The sequence below is a fragment of the Gadus macrocephalus genome, chromosome 5, assembly GCF_031168955.1.
Source record: "Gadus macrocephalus chromosome 5, ASM3116895v1".
NCBI lineage: Eukaryota > Metazoa > Chordata > Actinopteri > Gadiformes > Gadidae > Gadus > Gadus macrocephalus.
Window position 1 is genome coordinate 7,670,452 of NC_082386.1, and position 19,680 is coordinate 7,690,131.

Below are 19,680 nucleotides of genomic sequence, written 5' to 3' on the forward strand. Positions count from 1 at the left end.
TTTTAGGCAGAAAAGAGAAATCACCAACGTGCCTATTTGGGGATGTGGAGATTTAAATATTTTGCTCCAACATGGGCCCACCTACACCACAAGCTCCCCCCGCCCCCAAACACACAAACCAGGGCCCACAAATCTCCAAGACCCCGAGAGGGGGAACCTGTAGAGGTCATTTATTCCAGGCCGGTGTCAGAGGTCACATTGGGAAGCTAATCCATTACATAAGCGTAGCATGCAGGGACGAAAGCGCCCCCAGATGCAACTTTCCACCGCTATATCCAGTCAGGATTCGCCGTGTTGAGGTCATCCTTTTGCTCATGCATCACTTTCTAATGATGCCACCCACCCACCCACCCACCAGACATGGGTGGGTGGTCGGGGGGCACTATGGGTGGCCGGCTGGCCGCGAGTGATGCAAGGTCAATTTCCAGCAATAACTTGATACCACTTCTAGGGAAGTGCGAGTAATCTCTTGGCAACACAGCGTAGTCCAGAGACAGGGGAGCCCCTTGTGCCTGGCACAGAGCCTTGTTGTGGCGGCGTTACATGCCAACATAATAGGTAGCTTTTGGTCAATGGATTACTGCTCGTCAACATCGCATGGGTTAAGTGACACACACACACACACACACACACACACACACACACACACACACACACACACACACACACACACACACACACACACACACACACACACACACACACACACACACACACACACACACACACACACACACACACACACACAATAAAATGCAATAAATCCACAGACACAGTTACACACATGGGCTTACATTCCGGAGATGTGACATCAGAAACTATTTCAGTATGAAGCCTCAGATGACAAATGACGGAGCCTCTCGGAGGAAGCGCTAGCATTACTTTCACGCTACATTTGGATGCTGGGGGCATTCCTCTACTGGCTCTGAAAGTGCGTATTCTGCTAGGGATTTCACGTTGGGAGGCACATGCTTTCATGAGGCGCACGCGTACCGGGCCATGTGAGCCCGGACAATGGGCGAGAGGACTTGGAATGCCCCACTCTGCTGGGGCCCAGTAGGGTTGTGGTATGGTCGTATATCCCTTGGTGTATATCCCCATCGGCAGTGGGCTGGGACAGCGCGACAGTTATTTGGGATGATCATAACCAGCAAAATAAACAAGTAGAAAGGTATTTTCACTCACTGTAACGACTAACGGAAACCTAAAAGTAATTAAAGTGTCCCGGAAATGAAAGAGCAGTGGAGGAAAGAAGGTTCCGGATCTCGTCTCGCACACACGCGGACCTACGTGATCATAGTCAGGCAGGAACAACTCAGGAACCAAAAGATGGGGAAACCCACCCTTCGCTTTGTCCCTCTCAGTCCCCCTCCCCCTTTATTCTTTTCACACACTTTCTCCTACAAACATTGCTTCCTGTCTTCCTTTGGGACCCAATAAGGAAAAAGGACTAGGATGTCATGAATTGAGATTCAACCTTTCTTGGAGGAGGGCTTTGGTTGTGATGAGTTGCAGATCACTGTAAAGGACTCAAAAGTAGAAAGAAAGAATGATCCACTCTTGACCCATATGCATTTCTCTTTAATTTGGATAATGTTTTGGCCCTCAGGCACTTGGGACAACAAGGATTTATATATAATACTCACAGAGCAATTTGCTAATGTCTGGCCATTCAATAAGTCTGTCATGGGGCAATTATTAATAATTACCCAAACAGGAAAACTAGTCCAAATAACTCTAGTTTAAATTGACCACAACCACAATTATTATTAAATGCTATAATTGTTTGATGCTTAAATATTGTGCGAGTCATCTTTTACTTGCATTTGTTTACAAATAGCTTGTGGTAGAAAGCCACAGTACAGATTAAGTACCGGTACATTGTATGTACACATTTCACAATGACCACCATAAACTGTCCCATAGTTAAATATAGTAAATATTGTTATGAGATTATTTGATTTTATTCCCCATGAGACCATGTTATACTGCACTTTGATCTCCAGTGTTACAATTTGGGAAATACACAGTCAACGCTATACTTAATCATGACAAACTCAAACACGACAGACTCAAGCAATTAAGACCGCACAGAATTCGTGTTGGCTTTTCATTCAAAAACAAACACAAGCAGGGTTGCTTTAAAAGGGCCCTGAGGAACAATACAACCCCCCCCCCCATGCATTCTCTTTGCCCCCCACTGCCATAAAGTGGAAATACTTGAAATTAACCACTGGAGGAAAAAAATAAGAAAGTTCAATTTCTCTCGGGATGGCATTAGACGCCATTTCATTTAGTTTGATTCATAAATGGGGCAATATGGTCTCGGTGCCAAAACACAGTCGCCGACACCTCACCGCAAGAATGGCAGTGTTTTCTTCAACAGCTCAGGTCCTTTATGGAAACTAATATAGCAGCTATACAGCGTAATGATGGGGCTGCCGTGATCCCAGCCCTGCACCGTTTAGATTTGAAGCTAATTATTGTAAACATTTTAAACCACTCGATGGAAGCCACCAACCACAGACACAAGCTGGACCCAAAAAAGAAAAAAGTGAAATAAGAAACCCGATGAGGACATGCGACTAAATGTTAAATATCATTTAGTTAAATACCACTCCCATAAATGTTTTTAAGTCTTCAGCCCAGGGTAGAAGGCATCAACGGGGTACCACACGTTTAGAGCTCTGCAAGGTCAACCACTCTTTGTAACTCTCAATCTTTGTTCCTCCGGAGTGCATTGGCACCGACCACATTATTCCTACCCCAGAATGCACCTTTCCCAGTCTTTGAGCCAAAAGGTGCCATGCATCGAGACCTGCACATGTCCCCACTTAGGGAGGCTGTTATTATTGGACAGGCAGGGCCGAAGGGCCGGGCGCCGGGCGACGGGCCCCGCCAGCCACAAGGGGGTATGGGTGTAGACCCACTTCGCCACAAGCCGAGTGAAGGATCCTTACTTGGCTTAAGAAGAAAGGCGGCGTGTCGCATGCACTTGCCCCCCGACGTCCCAACACATTAGAGGCGCATGTTTGAAAGCCAACTCTTGGCATGCCTTAAATCTGGTACGAATCCCAGTGGTGCCCTGTGTGCGTGTCAAATCGTTTTCTAATTTCACATTTGGGTCGCGAGTCTAACTAAAGCAATGTTGTTACAGCTACAGTATGTTTGGCAGTGGTGCAAATGTGGACACGGTGAAGGAAAGGGCCCTCAGACTTTCCAAAAGCCAAATATTGTATGAACAGTGGTCTCGGAAGACCCGATGCCATGGCGACCATCGTGAAGTATTTTGAAGGCTTGCTCGACAAACGGCGTCTCTGGGCAAAATAAAACCTCCGCTTAACCATTATTTAGATTATACTAGCACTGAGGCCAACAAAGCATCAACAAGGACGTACGTTCTACTGGATTCAGCCCTTTTATTACGATTCTTCATCAAATAACCACCATTGTCTTGGCCCGGTGTCAGTCAAGGGTAACGACTCGCCACAGGATTTGGGCTCTGCCTAATGCGCTTTATGTCTTTATATTGTGCGTGGTGGTCGGGCTTAAGGTCAACAGCTGCAGCATGGGAGCATATAGGTTCCAGGGGCTTGTGGGTAATGTCTGGAATGCTCATCAGAGACGGTTATAGCAGCCTAGCGAGGGGCAGTCTTTAGAAGTGACCAGGCTCTTTTTTTAAACACAGCCTGCGGTGAGGCTGTGTGCTGAATAGAAGCACTGTACAGAGGGGATATGCTTACACATCACCCTCAGCCTCTGAAAGTGTGTCACTGGCACAAATATAATGGCCGCCTTTTGACTCGCAGTGAGTTCGGGAACTTCCAGTAAAAGGAAGGAGAGGGGGAAAATAAAAAGAAATTGAAGAAATTGCCAAGCAATGTTTCCACTGTATTCATACTGGCATGTGTGGCTCCATCCTAAGACAAAACCGTGTAAATAAAATAAGCAAATGATTCGGATACATCGGTATCGGATACTTGCCTTTAAGCCGATTTATTCAATGTGGGTTTAATGCGAGTTTTAACTCCTTTTTTTCTAATCGGGAGGCTGTTGGGATTCCAGTTAGCACCGGGTTTAGTGCACTCAAATACAGTGACTGGCCAACGTTCACTCATACTGCTGCTAATCCTGGAAGAGTAGTTCATGAATACATTATGGACGATAAAATATGAAAAGCTCTGAAGGAGCCAACGGTAGAGTGTGTGTACGCGTGTGCGTGCTTCCGTGCGTGTGTACATCATTCGTTAATGCCTTACCAGCACAAGGACTGTTGCCAATGTGACCCTGCTAGGCCTACGGATAAAGCACATGAGGACTTACGGCAACACAAGATTAAGCATGCGTGCAGTGTAGAGGAAAGGTATATTTATACATTATGCATAATGCAAAGACACCATCTCTTCCCCATTAGTCCTCAAAAGCATTGACGAGTTGGGGGTGTACACTAGTGTTCTATAGGGACGCAGATGGGGAGTTAGTGTATGTTAGTACTCCCCTTAGCATGCTAGATGGAAATCACTTCTTTTTTTTTTTTATCTGTGCAAGGTTTCGCTGCTGTAACCTTCTCGGGATTGATAAACCATTATGTAATAATTTCTCAATACTGACTGAAATGGCACTGGCAACAAAGCCCAAAATAATATAAAAATGATACCAACATCTCTAGAGGCTGCAGCGTTCATATATTCATAAATACATGGCATCAATGTTCTTTAAAGAGTGAAATGTAAATTGGAAGAAGAGTATCTGGAATGTCTGTTGATACCAAGTCGCACATGTTATTACCGATTGGCTCACTGAGACATTTATAAATAATCAACCCACACTTTGTGCAAAAAATAGATGTGTTCCCGTTCCATATGACACCATCGCATCCTCTGTCAATACTTGAAATTCCAAACATCGGAATTTCGGGAATATTGCGTCCCAGGATTGCAGAAATGCCTTCCGACGACTTTTGGATATTACACTAGCTTTGAAATTGTCCATCCTAGACATGCATTCCACAGATGTTTTCGATACCAAATATGGAAGAAACCATCTTAGCAAAAACCAATGACAAATGGGCTGCATTGAAACGGAACGGAGATGCAACCCGTCGTGTTACATAAGATGCCGTGGCAGCGAGATAAACAAGATGTATAGACGCCTCGGCGCGCGAGCACAGACCAAAGGGAAGCCGAGCTATTCACGCCTTTGAGGGGAGATCTGGGAATCTCAACACTGCTCCTGTTTCAGCAGACCAGCCTCGGTCATTAAGTATGACCTAGATAAACTACTGCACAAAAATACTTTGGACGGCTTTGAACCACAGCGTGTGCCGCCTCCCTCCAACGAGCCAACACATCTTTGACGTGCAATCCCCAACATTTTCACCCGTAAAACTGGGCCCATTACATTATAGTCTGCAAACTAAAAAGGAGCACGCCGCAATCCTCCTGCGGCGAGATGCAGAACATTGACAAGTCTGTGGTCCACTGTTGTGTCCAACTGCGGGAACAACAACACGACAGAGTAACTTACTACTACTACTACTCTGGATGACCCCGGGGAGGCCGACAGGTATCAGTGTCCTGGTCAGGTTCCCCCCCCTCCAGGCTTACCCATCCCAGACAACCTGGGCCGCGTGATGGATCCTCGGCGGTGTCGTCTCACCAGACCCAGACTGTCCGGAAAATAACTAAAACCTCTGTTTTCTTTAAAAGCCCCAAGGAAGAAGAAACAGCCGGGGCGAAAGCGATCTCACAGAGCATCAGTACCTTCGACCACGACGCGGATTTGTGTTCCTCTGGGCGGTTGAGAGTGTGCTTGAAGGGGTAGAGTCCCGTGGCATTGCTGGCGTTGGGTTGCAGGGGGTCCTGACTAGAGGCGGTTCTCGCTGCCGTTTCCACTACAATTCAGAGGTCTGGGTTTCAGCTGACTGCGTTGGGAACGCTGCTGTTGACATTGTCCTCTCTCTCTCTCTCTCTCTCTCTCTCTCTCTCTCTCTCTCTCTCTCTCTCTCTCTCTCTCTCTCTCTCTCTCTCTCTCTCTCTCTCTCTCTCTCTCTCTCTCTCTCTCTCTCTCTCTCTCTCTCTCTCTCTCTCTCTCTCTCTCTCTCTCTCTCTCTCTCTCTCTCTCTCTCTCACTCTCTCACTCTCTCACTCTCTCACTCTCTCACTCTCTCTCACCCCTCCCTTTCTGGAGGAGGAGGAAGAAGCTTCAGCATATGAAAGCAAGCATGTCAGTTAAAAAAAAAAGTGTAGACTGTCAGTGTGTATAAATATCTATAGATTTGTGGTGTGTCCATCTATGCGTGTGCGTGCGTGTGCGTGGGAGCGTTGGTGCGTGCGTGCGTGTGTGTATGCGTGTGCATGCATGGGTGCAGTGAGGGGCCTGGAGAGAGGGCAGCCAGCATTAAAAGGAAATGACCCCTTTGGCAGCCTGCGCTTCCCACTAACAAACTCATCCCCTCCCTCCTCGCGTCTTCCCTTTCTCCTCGTCTCTCCCTTTTCTTTTCTCTCTCCGTCTCCCCCCGACCCAGTGCATTCCCCCCTCACAGAGAATAAGAGACGGCTGTTTGTAGTGCACACAACAACCAAAAAGGGAAGACCTTCACTCTATTGGGAACTCAGTCAACAAACATTAAAACAAGGGGAAAATAGTTATCGAGTTTGGAATTACGAATGTTACATACAAAATAGGCGGAGGTTGATGGTTTCACATAATTGTCATATTAGGAACAGGAGTTGATATCTGAGATTATTATAATCATGTATTTCACTCATGGTTTCACTTTGTCCTGTATTTCAGGAAAAAGTGAAACCGTATTTGCTAGGCTTGGGGAGGCAATACAATCGAATGTATTGGTCTTTGGATCAGCATGATTTTAGGATGTTGCCAACGTTGAGTTAGATCTTAAGGCTGTTTAAGATCCTTTAGTAGGCCTATAACTAAATGGCTGGGTTCTCATTAGAAAAATAATTGCTAAACGCTGAGCTTTCAGAAAAGGTCTACTCAAAACGCTGGGCACGGATCCAAGATGAGGTGCATTTTGATGAGTTATGACTTCAATGATTCCTCTGTTTAATAATTATCTGCATAGATCATATCCAATTCATTTAATATTTGACAACTTTCTATTCTGACAAGGATATTAAGAGTATGAATACTTTGTTGGCAAGGCTGTTTCATGAATACGTTGCAAAAATAGAAGACCATAAGAAAAAGGTTTTTGCTTCCGAAAGAAACCAGGAATTATAACAAGGGAGAGGTAATGGGGAATCGTAAATCAAATTGAAGACTCCACCAGATAAAGCATTGATTCTCCATTTCATACCTCGTAGCATTCAAACATGTCACAGGCATGCTCATACACGTACCGATAGACACCCCCCCTTATCCACATCGCCCTATCTTCGTAAGGAAAGAAGTAGGAGGAGCAATGGTAACCTTGCGTTACGTGTGGACGTTTGCAACCATATTAGAGCCATAGAGTTAAAGTGGAGTATGGAAGGAGGGGGGGGGGGGTATGATGTCCTTTGCCATCCCTATCTCTGGGGATGGAGGTCAGATGATACCAACAAGCTGGCGATAACGTCTAGCCTGCGCATTCCTCACCCAGCTCCGGGGATGAGGCCATTATCCTGGGGCTCGCCAGACCCTGTAGTACCAGCCTGCCCGGAACAGGGTGGCCGTGGGGGTCGGGAGTGAGGGGTAGGCCCCAATTTCTGGCCCCCTCCTCTGGGGGAATGGGCTCCTCAGTCAAAACAGAGCGAGGAATCGAGAGCAAATCAGCCCTCATATCTGGAATGCATTAAAGGGCCCTCGATTCCTTAGCCCTCTTAGGCTATCTAGACGACAGGATCCTATACCCTCCTATTGATGGAACGGCGAAACGCATGAGAGAGGGACGGTTCAAGTATTACAAATATAATAGACCTATTTAAATAAACAAACCAAACCAGCGCAGAGGCCTTCTATAATTTCCCCATTCGTTCCGCTCTCTTTGGGCGTGTTTGCTTTGACTCTTCTTTATTACAGTGTGCATTTGTGGAGCGAACGAGAAAATGAGAGGGTGAGGCATCCCTATCCACCAGACCCATATTGTCACTCTGGAGCGCCAGTGAAACAACCACACTTGGTGGGCCCCGTTTTAGGGATACGCCGGCTGCAGCGCGACGCGAGTCCTGCGTTACTTCCACTGAACTCTCCATGCTCCCCAACTCGGTATTTCCGCCCGGATGCTCTTTTTCGACCGTAAGAAGACAGTAAGTAGGGGTTGTCCATCACCAACACGTCCTTGAATGACAAGCCCGAAAAGGTTTGTTTGAGGACACTGCGACTTGCACCACATGGTTGAAAAAGGTGGCCGTGCGTCCAGTCCTCTGGCGGCAGACGACCTGTCAATCACTTGTCAGACATCCCTTGATATTCATGGTGCGTCACCTTCTACGACGACGCGCCTACATCGGGTCAAAAGGGGGAGGAGCTATGTCTAGCTCCCAACGTCCACCGACAAAACAGTCGCACAACCATAGAGCCAGTTGCCAGAGTCACCAACATCAATTCCAACCAAGGCAGTAAAACACACAGACTGAAGCACTTACGAATACAACTCTTTCCTGAAGCGGGGGACAAAATGACCCCCTTACATCACTGCTCGTGGCAATGAGAACCGAGTCGCAGCTCATCAGAGAGCGTTGGAGAGAGTCTCCTGCTGGGACGCTCGACAATATGTGGATGGCGAGAGGACAAGAGGAAGGGCCGAGGGCTGGGTGGTCTCCTCCAGGGCCAGGGGAACACGTGACGGCCGGCTCTCCTCCAAGATTTTCCTCCCATGGAGCCCTGCTCTAGTGTGATTGGGGGAGATGGGTTTTGGCCTGGTGAAGGGGTGGTGGACAAGCTTGGAACGAAAACAGCAAAAACTCAAATGGTATTTTCCAGGCTTGTCCGTAAAGTTCAATTGACTTTTTCCTATGCTTTTGTGTTGTGGGTTAATTATTGAGGGTGGTCTATGTTACATTAAATCCTGTGCCCGTCCCCATAAATGGTCCCGGAGAACAGAACAGAGAATGGATGTTGGAGAATGCATGAATAAGAGGGATCTATAAATAGTTCAATAAAAGAAGAAAGCTATGCATTTGGCAAAATATAATATTAATAACATAATGATACATTATTAAAATGCATAGTTCTGACCATCCCAGTCTCGTTTGTGTTCAATGTATTAAGACTCCACATTGCAATCAGTTACTTGCATTGATTAGACATTTTTGTTCAATGTTTTCTGAAAAGTGTCGAGATGTCTGAATTGGACTTTTGTCCTGGGTACAGACATGGCAGGGTCAGAGGTCACTAAACAGCGTGCTGCGACAATAGCTCACACTGTCTGCATGGATGTGTGCCAGCTCCATGCTGTCATGTTTGCACAATGGTCCAGCTTTATGCTGACTGATTCCTGACAGCCTCATCGTTTTAACCAGTGATGTAATGCCTTGAACTTTAGTTATGGGGCTGAAGGGCATTTCAAATGAAAAGCCTTATTTTAAATCTGACTGTGCAGTCTCAGTCTACATTAACAATAAAAGACCAGTGGTCTAAATTTAGGACAATTCAACAAATATGAGTCAGCATCAGGAAAGAGAGAGATATGAGTTTGTCGTTTATTAGGACCATAATCAAGTGTTGGTAGCTTTTGATCCTATTGACTTAAAACCTTTTTTCGGTCTCCACGGACATTCAAATTCTAAAATTACATTTGACAATTCCATCTTAAGGAAAGTTGGCCATATCTTGTGCATTAACAATACACGCATCCCAAAGATGAAGATAAACTAAACGTGAAAAGGTCAGAAACTGGCGTGTTCGTTTCTGAGGCCTCGCAACAGGACAGAATGGAGTGAGTTGGAGACAGACCAGAGGAAAATGAGATGACTGACAGTAAAGTCAGTGACATTGCTCTTTTCCACCAGATGCATCACTTCAAAAGCATGCTCATATGATATATCCTAGTTCTATACAATATGATGAATGCCTTTAACAGTTACCGCTATGATGGCAACCCTTGCATCACTCAAAGGATTGAGTGATGCAACAGGTGTACATAAAAGAATAAATACACAAAAAGGTTGTTGAAATAGCTGATCTTGCGAATGAGGAGTCTCTCGTTGACTAAGCGGTGAACCCAGTGAACAGGCTTTCCCCGTCTGACCTGTACCATATGCAATAATGTACATCTTTAAAGCCCATTCAAAACATGATAAATCACGTCGTCCACACTTGTCCATGTATGGTGGAGCATGTCTTGGGAAGGGGTGGTTGGGGAGCGCAGAGAGTTAACCATGGCCAGACAAAGTGCAGTGACATATCGTCTGTCAGAGGAATGGTCAGGGGCCACATCTGGGTCCCATCCTCCTCTCCACTAACAGAGACCCACAGTGAACAGGTGTGCATTTGCGACCGTGGCTCCCATAACCTCGAGCCTAACCGTGGCCTCTTGAGTTTTGTGTGCGTGTTCAGCTTACGAAGTCAAGTTCATTAACACTTTGTGTCGGAATGGCCCCTTGTGAAGGACATACGCGTCATCTAATGCGAGGAGGGCTAGGATGAGGCTAACATTTTGAGAAGCTGCCAAGCGTTGGCGCTAGGTAGACAGCAGACATTGACGAACTCAACAAAAAACACTTATCAGAAAATAACAGGTTTTTTGAGAACTGTTCTGTGGCGGGTCCTCGCTCAGAAGAGGAAGTCGTTTGCTGAGTAATAACCAAACCTTTTTCGTTGTCCCGCCAACCAATTTCTGGGGATTTCGGAGAGCAGTTAAGAAAAAAAAGGTCTAATGCTCTACTCCGTTCTTTAACCAAGTTAATGAATGAGTCGCTGGGAATCTGGACCAAAGGGCGCTGCGCTGCAGAGCACATTCATCTGCGCTCTCCCAGGATAACACAACCATAACAAACACTTCCTGTTTATATCTGCAGATCCTTAGAACACTCTGTGCCGAGCCACTGTTCATCACTGCAGTGATTGTCACCTTGGCTCTGCGCGAGGGGTTGAACCCAACTGCAAGTTCAATACAAACAAGACCGGTTTTAAAGAGAGACCCAGCAACGAAGGCCAACACATGAATCTTTTCACCCCGTGGAAACCTCAAGCCTTGGAGAACCCTACTAGAGGAATAGCTAAATCTCCGTCCCTAGCTTTGAATTGGCGCTTTAAATGTGCAACTCACTGCCCAACAAACAAACAAAAAGGAAGGAACACTTGGCCCAAATACCCCACGAGAGCAGTTCCAGTCGAAAAAAGGTGACCTTTGAATTAATGGCCATCACACTACGCCATCAAGCGCAGCCGCCTTGCACTCCCATCACAACCGAGAGACTGGGACGACTGGCCCCGTCCGACCAGCAGTCCTGCGTGAGGTTTTGGTCATGCAGGCTTTCCAGCTGATTTACTCTGCCATCAAATAGAGGCAGCCCCCCCTCCCTCCCTTCTTTCTCTACATCCTGTTCCCCAGCTAGTAAAGTCTATAGTTGACATGCTTCCAAGATGGGGGGTGACCGCTCAGACTTTAGAGGCATTGGGTCGGGATGGGCCCAATCCCACATCCCTTTTCAGCCGTCCCCCTCTCTCTCTCTCTCTCTCTCTCTCTCTCTCTCTCTCTCTCTCTCTCTCTCTCTCTCTCTCTCTCTCTCTCTCTCTCTCTCTCTCTCTCTCTCTCTCTCTCTCTCTCTCTCTCTCTCTCTCTCTCTCTCTCTCTCTCTCTCTCTCTCTCTCTCTCTCTCTCTCTCATATATCAGATGAAAGATAATATCCAGTACACAAAATAAGGGACTGATTTACTGCCAAATCAGTACTGCCAAAAAAACAACAACAACAACAGACCATTAACAATCTGCCATTAAATCATTTAATCTCTTACTAACAACGTTCATTAGCAAGATTAAAAAAGGAATCTCAAAAGGAAATGAGAAAAAAAACTTTAATAGGTTGGCTAAGGATGTTGGGGAAAATTGAAGACGGGCCCTTTCACAAGAGAGTCAAATGCCCTGGTCCCTAGACTAGGAGCAAGTGAGCGAGAGAGAGGGAGCGAAAGCGAGGGAGAAACGGGGACTAAATAAAGCCCATAGAGAAGGTGTGGAGTGTTGGTTAGGGGGATTACAGTGAGGGATATATATTACCCCTGAGTGGGGTGAACAGGGGTGTTGATTAAAGCCAGCTGCGCCTCCACACTCTCTTGGAGGGCCAGACACTTGCCGTGCGCCACGTGGTACAAGGCCTCACCATAGGTAAAAAGAAAACAGACAAACCTTTGAGTACACAGATGACACACCAATGATGAACCCACACCTTGAAACAAAACCACCACAAATACACATTTGACCCCAAACATCCAGACTCTCCCAAAATATAACTTAACATTAAGAGACATCGGTGAACATGTTAAAGCACTCATCAGAACGACAACCATTAACACTGGGAAGGAAATGACGAGCTGTGCATTTACATGGAGATCTACACGAGTGCACAAAGAAAAATGATTGCAAGAGGTGGGAGAATTTGAGGCCAACCAGAGGACCCTCCATGTATATAGCGACCTTTAAAACTGAATGAACAAGGTCTGCATCGCAGCATTTTAAGTCGCTGAAAACCATAGAAATCTCTTCCGATGTCAAACAGACTACATTTTACATCTGTGGAAATATCGCATTATACATATAATATAATGGATAATATAACAGCATTAAAAAACAAGCAAAAAAAGTTTTGGAACACACCAATACCCAATGACCCGTGATCACGGAAGAAATATCAGCGCCTTGAAATCATGGAAGTAGGTTAATGGCTTCTGTGCCGGCTGCCTGCAATCAAAACACATTGTTCCCATTATATGCCATTGAAGTTAAATGTCAGGTCGATTGTTGTGCTTTTCGATTTTCTGTCACACTGTGTGCTGCAGAGAAAGATGTGGGTCAGCAGTCTAGCCCCACCACTACCACCTCCATCCTCTCTGCACTTCTCCGTTTCCTTTATAGAACAATTAGTCTGCCACTTTTTCCCCTCATAACACTATAGGCGATGCAGTTATTGTACCATTCATTGTTATGCCTACAATGGTCAAGAAGGAACCACAACCCTCCCCCATCCCCCCCCCCCCCCCCGCGCACACACACACACACACACACACACACACACACACACACACACACACACACACACACACACACACACACACACACACACACACACACACACACACACACACACACACACACACACACACACACACACACACACACACACACACACACACACCTGACCTCTTTAGCGCAGAAGTCGACCCGGACAAAACTCAATGACCCTTCAACATCTTTCTCCCTCTATTTCTCACACCATGCAGGCTTTACTAGACAGCTGGAACAAAATATGCAAAACCTTCCATAATTATAGCCATTGATTTTGAATACAAAAAAAGGATAAGAGCATGTTTAGAAACTGATTGATCATAGGGGGGGGGGGGGGGGGGGTCTATTGATGATGAAAATAGGGACAGATATAACAAAGCTGTACACAGTCAGTGCGGTTTTAGAGAGCGGACTGACAAACTACAGCCCAAAATAGACTGCCACACTAATATACTGTGATGCACCTGCCATGTTTTCCTAACTTGATTGTGAGGATTGTTATCAAGAGGGAAGTGTATATCAAGGGAGGAGAAAAGAGAGCTCTGGATAATGTAGTCCCCAGCTTTGAGTGGTAGCCCGCAGACGAGACTGACATCTGCTTATAAGCAGAGTTTGGCTTTACAATGAGAGATGACCAAAGACACACCCATACACAAACATAAATCTATGCAAAGAAAACAAGTTAAATATCACACTGCTCCCTACACAAACACAGCTCTCCCAGCAGGACTTCCTCCAACCATTCTGCATCCCATGATTGGCTCTTCCTTTTCCTCATCGCGTAGATGGAATGCAAGGAAAGGCTTTTCCCTAGCATTTATTTTTAGTCTGAACCCCACCATCTTATCCAAAGTAACTTACAGTAAAACACAGACACAGGCAATTAGGTAGCGGGTAAGGGTTAGGCATTTCCTCATGGATGGCTCCAGGTAGGCTGTGAACAGCAGGCTGTTGGTAAAGACCTCAAAGCCCCTTGTATAATCTTCGGATACAATTGTTTTTTCATAGGCTGACAGATTCTCTTCGGTACGGAGCACTACAGAAGGAGAGCGGTCCAAGGGGGCGAGATAAGGAATGCAGGCGATTTCCTGCTTTGCGGCACATCGCTCACTAAACATCGCCTCGGTTTATGTGCTGCCGAATGTCGCCAAGGAAACCTGGCAGTGGATCAAGTTATCCGTCAAGAGGAGCCGTGGCAATCGTGATGGTGTAAGAGAAAAATGGAGAGGGGGAATTCAGAGGCTAGTCTTCAAATGGAGCAACTCTTTATCAAACCCCTATCCAATGTAGTAAGTGAGTTGAATTATGAACTATGAATATCGATTACCAGGCAAGTCTACAACAACATGTTGAATATACATGACAAGTGACATCAGTCATCATATGATGTCTCTGCATTTCTCTTAAATAGGATACAATTCATACAAATAGCGCAAACTTTGCTAGTGCCCATTCTGCAAATTACAATTTTTTTTTAATAAACGTACACCACATGGTTATACGTTACGATTTCTTGCTGGGCAGCAAGGTGGTGTGAATTCAATGCAGCATACTAAACTTCAATACAACCACAGAACCAATATCACATTTTGCATGAAACCAGCCAACTTCCATAGACTGGATCAAGCTGGTGATTAATTGTACATTTAAGGGATTTACTTGTCAGTGCAGCCGGGTGGGGTCTGTGTGTGTTGTATGTGTGATCTAGTGGCACTAATGTCTCCATCAGGGGCCCAGCTTGTCTGATTCCCACCCCACATCCCCCAAGCTAATCCCCATGGCTGCTGGACAAGACCCACACATAGGAGAGGGGGGGGGGGGGGGGATGGGGAAGATGGGAGGACAGTTTAACTTAAAAGGCACCATTTCCTGCATCAATCCATTCAAGGTTACAAATCTAAAGCATTGAAGGTGACAGCTGGTCAGGCCAAGGCCATTCAAGCAAAATATATATGTGAAAAATGAAGAATACAGAGAGAGAAAACCGTATCATTCTACATAAGCCTGCTGTAGAATGTGCTGTTCCAGATTTTGCATTCATACAGATTTTCAGTTTGGGAGACCTGGCTTTGAAGTTATTTCTCCATCAAGCCATTGCTGAAAGGGTGAACCCTTTTAACACAAAGTAGTCCAAAATGCATATCAACTTCTACTCATTAATAGCCTCAAAAATCCCAAAGGGCAAATACCAGAAAGAAATTGCAGAAAGGGACTTTCTCAAGTGTAAGTGAATTCTTAAATTGTAAAACATTTTCTATCATAACATGGGTTGAGAATCAGTATTTGTATACAGGTTCAACTAAGTAAAAAAAAAGCTTATCTAAAACCATCAGGTAGGTAGGTACATAGCTGTGCATGTTACGGCACACGTACCAAAAATAAAGCTGCTCTGAATGGTTGCTAGGACACGGTTGAGTCCACTTGCTGGCTACTGCCAATTGTTTACCTCCACGCTTCCTGATGCTGATCGCAGATGTAATCCTGATTTATACAACCACTGGCAGGAAAGGCAAACAGAAACGCACTTGGCACGTATGCCACTTCAAGATGGGATACAAGAGGACGGCTGTCCTTGGAAGTGACATTTACCAGCAGGAAACTGTATTGAGTGTAAACCAGAGCCTCACGTCATGTCCCTCCCCGTCTGCCAAATCTTAAAAAGGCCCTGGCAAAACCACACAGTATAGTAGAACTGATAAAATGGTGGATTGGAAAAGTCAACACAATCTTCAAAAAGATGCTGCTGGCAAAGCCCAGATTTAGGAACAGTTGTGGGCATTTCAATATCCAAATAACAACTAGAAAAAGATTGCCTCGGGGGCACAGTGTTGCTAGGGAGGGATGAGGGGTGCTTACGGATGAGGAGGTCTACCACCCATGTATGCCAAGTCTGGGTATTGGGGGCACATTCGAGAGCCCAATGCAAATAAACGCCTGGCTTTTCAACAGTCCATTTGAAGTGCACTAGCAGCAGCACAACCCTGTGCGAGATCAATCTGTCCCAGCCGGAGGGATTTCAACAAGCCTCTCCAGAGACAGAGCCCTTTTCATAGAGCCACTGAATGCCTTAGTTGTTGCAAGCCAATGCGGTTTGACGCTAGGCTAGAAGAGTTTTTGCAGAGGACGAAGGATCTGCAGGCCAGGTCAACTGCATGGGTGGTGTTGTACATATAGAAACTCAAGATTTAAGTGAGTAGGCACCAGGGTTTGTCATCTTTGCTGGAAGCTCAATTGACTGCTCATCCATCTTGAAACCCAAAACACAATGAGACGGCATATCGCTCACTCAATGCACTAGAGCATGGGAGGGAGCCTGTACAAGACATCACAAAGGCCACAGCTTTCTATTCTTGAAAAGAGCTTTGAACCCCCCGCATAAACTCATTACAGAGTTGGACGGAAACCCATTAGAATATACGAATGCCAAATGTAGTAATCGAGCAGTCAAAGAAACCATTATGACATAGCATGTCATAATGCTATGTCATAATCGCACGGCAGTTTAGTAATGGTTTCTTATTAAACAAATGGTGCGCTCACGTGCAGGGACGTTCCTCGGCAACAGTAAGTTAATTTGTTCCCATGTGTAACACAATGAATACTTTGCAGTTGGAGATAAAGGGCAACATTGAGTTTAAAGGGGACCTATTATGCTTTTTCGACTTTTATAACCTATAAACGTTGTTATAATGACTGATAGTCATGTTTAACCATACACAAAAAACGATGTCGATTTTCGGGAAACTCTTCCTCTCATCTGGCTCTCGCTTTCAGCATTCTCTGTCAACACTCGGTTTCGTCCTTCTCCGCCCCCCTCCTGCCAACCCAACTCTGTTGTGATTGGTTACCTTCCTTGAAGCGCGCGCGCGGGGAGGTTTGACAAGGCATATGGGGGCGCGGCAGGAGTGCCTCTACGTAGATGATTTCCCGGAAATGTGAACAAGTGAATCGCAAACGTTGTCCCGAGCGCTCTGAACAGCCACCCCAGACTGTCACCAGGGAATACGTCGAAATGCATGTACGTCATTATTTGACACTTTAGTATGGTTAAACATGACTATCAATCATTATAACAACGTTTATAGGTCATAAAAGTCGAAAAAGCATAATAGGTCCCCTTTAAGGAAAAAAACAACTAATGGTAATGGGTGGGAGTGAATATTTAGGTAGATCTCAAGTTATTGATCAATTCACCGTCAGCTATATGCTTAAGATACATTATTGACTAATTTACCTTGAATCAGAAGTTCTAGGAGTATAAAAATCAGTATCAGTGAGACTATCTTTTGGTAGGAGTGCAGCCGTAAATCAAGACAGAACTATAATTTAGCAATATGAAAAATTATTGCCCTATCTAGAGAATCCAAACAGCTCTGCACAATCAATAAGTCAAAATGTAAACAATATTCCATGGCCATAAAAGGCTCTCAGTTTTCATTAAGCACAATTTGACTCCATAATCCAAACAAAGCAAGCCTTGGTATTACTTTCACAAGGCAACTTCCAACAGCTAGATGGCACATACATGAAGCGGAACAAGCCTCAGAAACAAAACCTGGAAACTCAAACCTAAAAAACTAAACCTATCTCAGGTTCAATATCCTGCTTTGGATTCAGGGGATTCTCGGTGAGAGGAGCCAAAGCAAACCAACCACAGCCTGGCTCGTTCTCAAAACCCAGTGTCACATCAAGATCAATGTCTCAAATTTGGCCCCCAAACTTTTTGTGATTTATTGGTTGGGAGCAGTTTCATCAGGGTTCTTTATCACTATGAAAATTCTCGTCTTTTTTGGTTTTTGTCAAGAGCTTGCATTCCCTTTGCCTCTCCTGACCGGCCTGAATAAGTAACAATAAGGGAAAGGGAGATACAAAAGCTTGGCCAAGTGGTTAAGTTCTACGAAGCGCGGGTAGAGACCATTGGCTTTGGCAGCGTAGAACTCAACTGAAACATCAGCTCCTTTCAGTTTCCTGGGAGTGAAGGGACCAGAGAGCTGTGGTGAGCTTGCGACTCTGAGCCCAGAAGACCCAGGGGGAAAGGCCAGTCCAGAGAGTTGGGGGCTCTAAACGGTCGGTCCAGGAATGTTCCCACAATAAAAAAAACTAAACAAAACAGAACTGCACAGGGCATTAAAAAAAGAAAAGCGCTTGTGTGTGTGATCTGGTATGATTACAGTATCCCAATATACAGTTACCCAGTAGCAGTACGACAGCTACTTTAGTAAGGTGATGCATGAGCAGGGTTGACAGTGTTTCTAGTGTGAGTGTTGAACTTAAACGAAAGCTCTGTAAAGTATGTGCCGATTGGGTCAAAATGAGATTTCACCAGAGGATTTGGGGCAAACCCCTAGAATTCATCTTTGGAATGACCTCATTAACATAATCAAGGTTCCTTAAGGTCCAATACGACAAATACCATCTGCTAGGCATTACAATTGAAAACGGGCCATTGAGGACATCTGGATTGTTAGAGTTCAGGAGTTTAGGCCCACTTAGTATGGGGAGGGGGATTAATCCTGGGAAACTGGCAAGGCAAGATAAAATCCCAAGAGCTGACAATCAAGGTAAAATTGACTGTTGACACTATGACAATCTGGATCAAATCTCGACACTCACAGTTGCACAGTTTTCACAGTCTTACAAAACACAGTCATACGACTTAACACTCGCTATGTTATGCTCAAACGTTCTCACCCAAGCCTGTTAGCATAATTTAATTGAAGCATTGATATGATCACAATAAACAGGTTACATTTGCTGGAGGGTCAAAGACGCATTAGGAAAGCCTCTCAGGTCAAGGTTTAACTTTCAAGTATGAGGTCTATGCTTAACAAAATCAAGTATGACCTCTCCCGCCAGTATAACCACTTCTCTTTGATCATGCTTGGTCAAGTTGGCTTCAAGTTTGGGTATTCTTTGTTCTTTGATGACGGAAAGGCATAGTCTAACATTCCAAAATAAAATTTGGAAGTTCATGTTTAGAGAAATGTTTAACATTCAGGCCTCCTTTTGAGTGGGTCTGCAGAGATCCTCAAACTTCCTTTTATAGAAGTAGTAGCCCCTCAAGCTGGATATCATTGCTATTATAAATAAGAAGCTGGAATGCAGAAGGGGGGAAAAATAATAAACATCCAGAGCTCTCTTTGTTATCTACTCCCAGCTGTGCAGCTAGAGGCCTGGATTGCTCTTATGATGTCTTCCTGGCATTGCGTTAGTGTTGTAGGGTTCATATAATGTGGTGAATACTCATCAAAATACAGATAGTGGGGGAACTAAATACACACCTCAAATATAGTCCAAACTATACCAAACAGACTTAAACAGTTTCATGAAGCATAGAAACAATGCCTTCATGTCCTTTATCAACCCATCAGGAAATAACACTGCTGTGTGGACAACGCCACACTGGATGCCCCTCATTCCATGGACAATCCGACTGCATGAGTGCACCTGTGGTTAGATTTCTGAATCGTCTGACTGAAAACACTGTCTTGATACCACTTGTTTGGTAGTC

The 19,680-nt window shown here is 45.1% G+C and overlaps 1 protein-coding gene across 3 annotated transcripts in view; it reads right to left on the minus strand.

Annotated features, from left to right (window-relative positions):
* Positions 1 to 19,680, minus strand: part of daam2 (dishevelled associated activator of morphogenesis 2) — a 73,045-nt gene that overhangs the window by 48,716 nt on the left and 4,649 nt on the right. The window contains exon 1 of one of the 3 annotated variants that reach the window (XM_060051965.1): positions 5,763 to 6,143. The exons of the other annotated variants lie outside the window; for them this stretch is intronic. The gene's annotated coding sequence lies outside the window, so the exon portion shown is untranslated. Of the gene's footprint in view, positions 1 to 5,762; positions 6,144 to 19,680 lie in introns of those variants that run through there. 3 annotated transcript variants of the gene reach the window in all.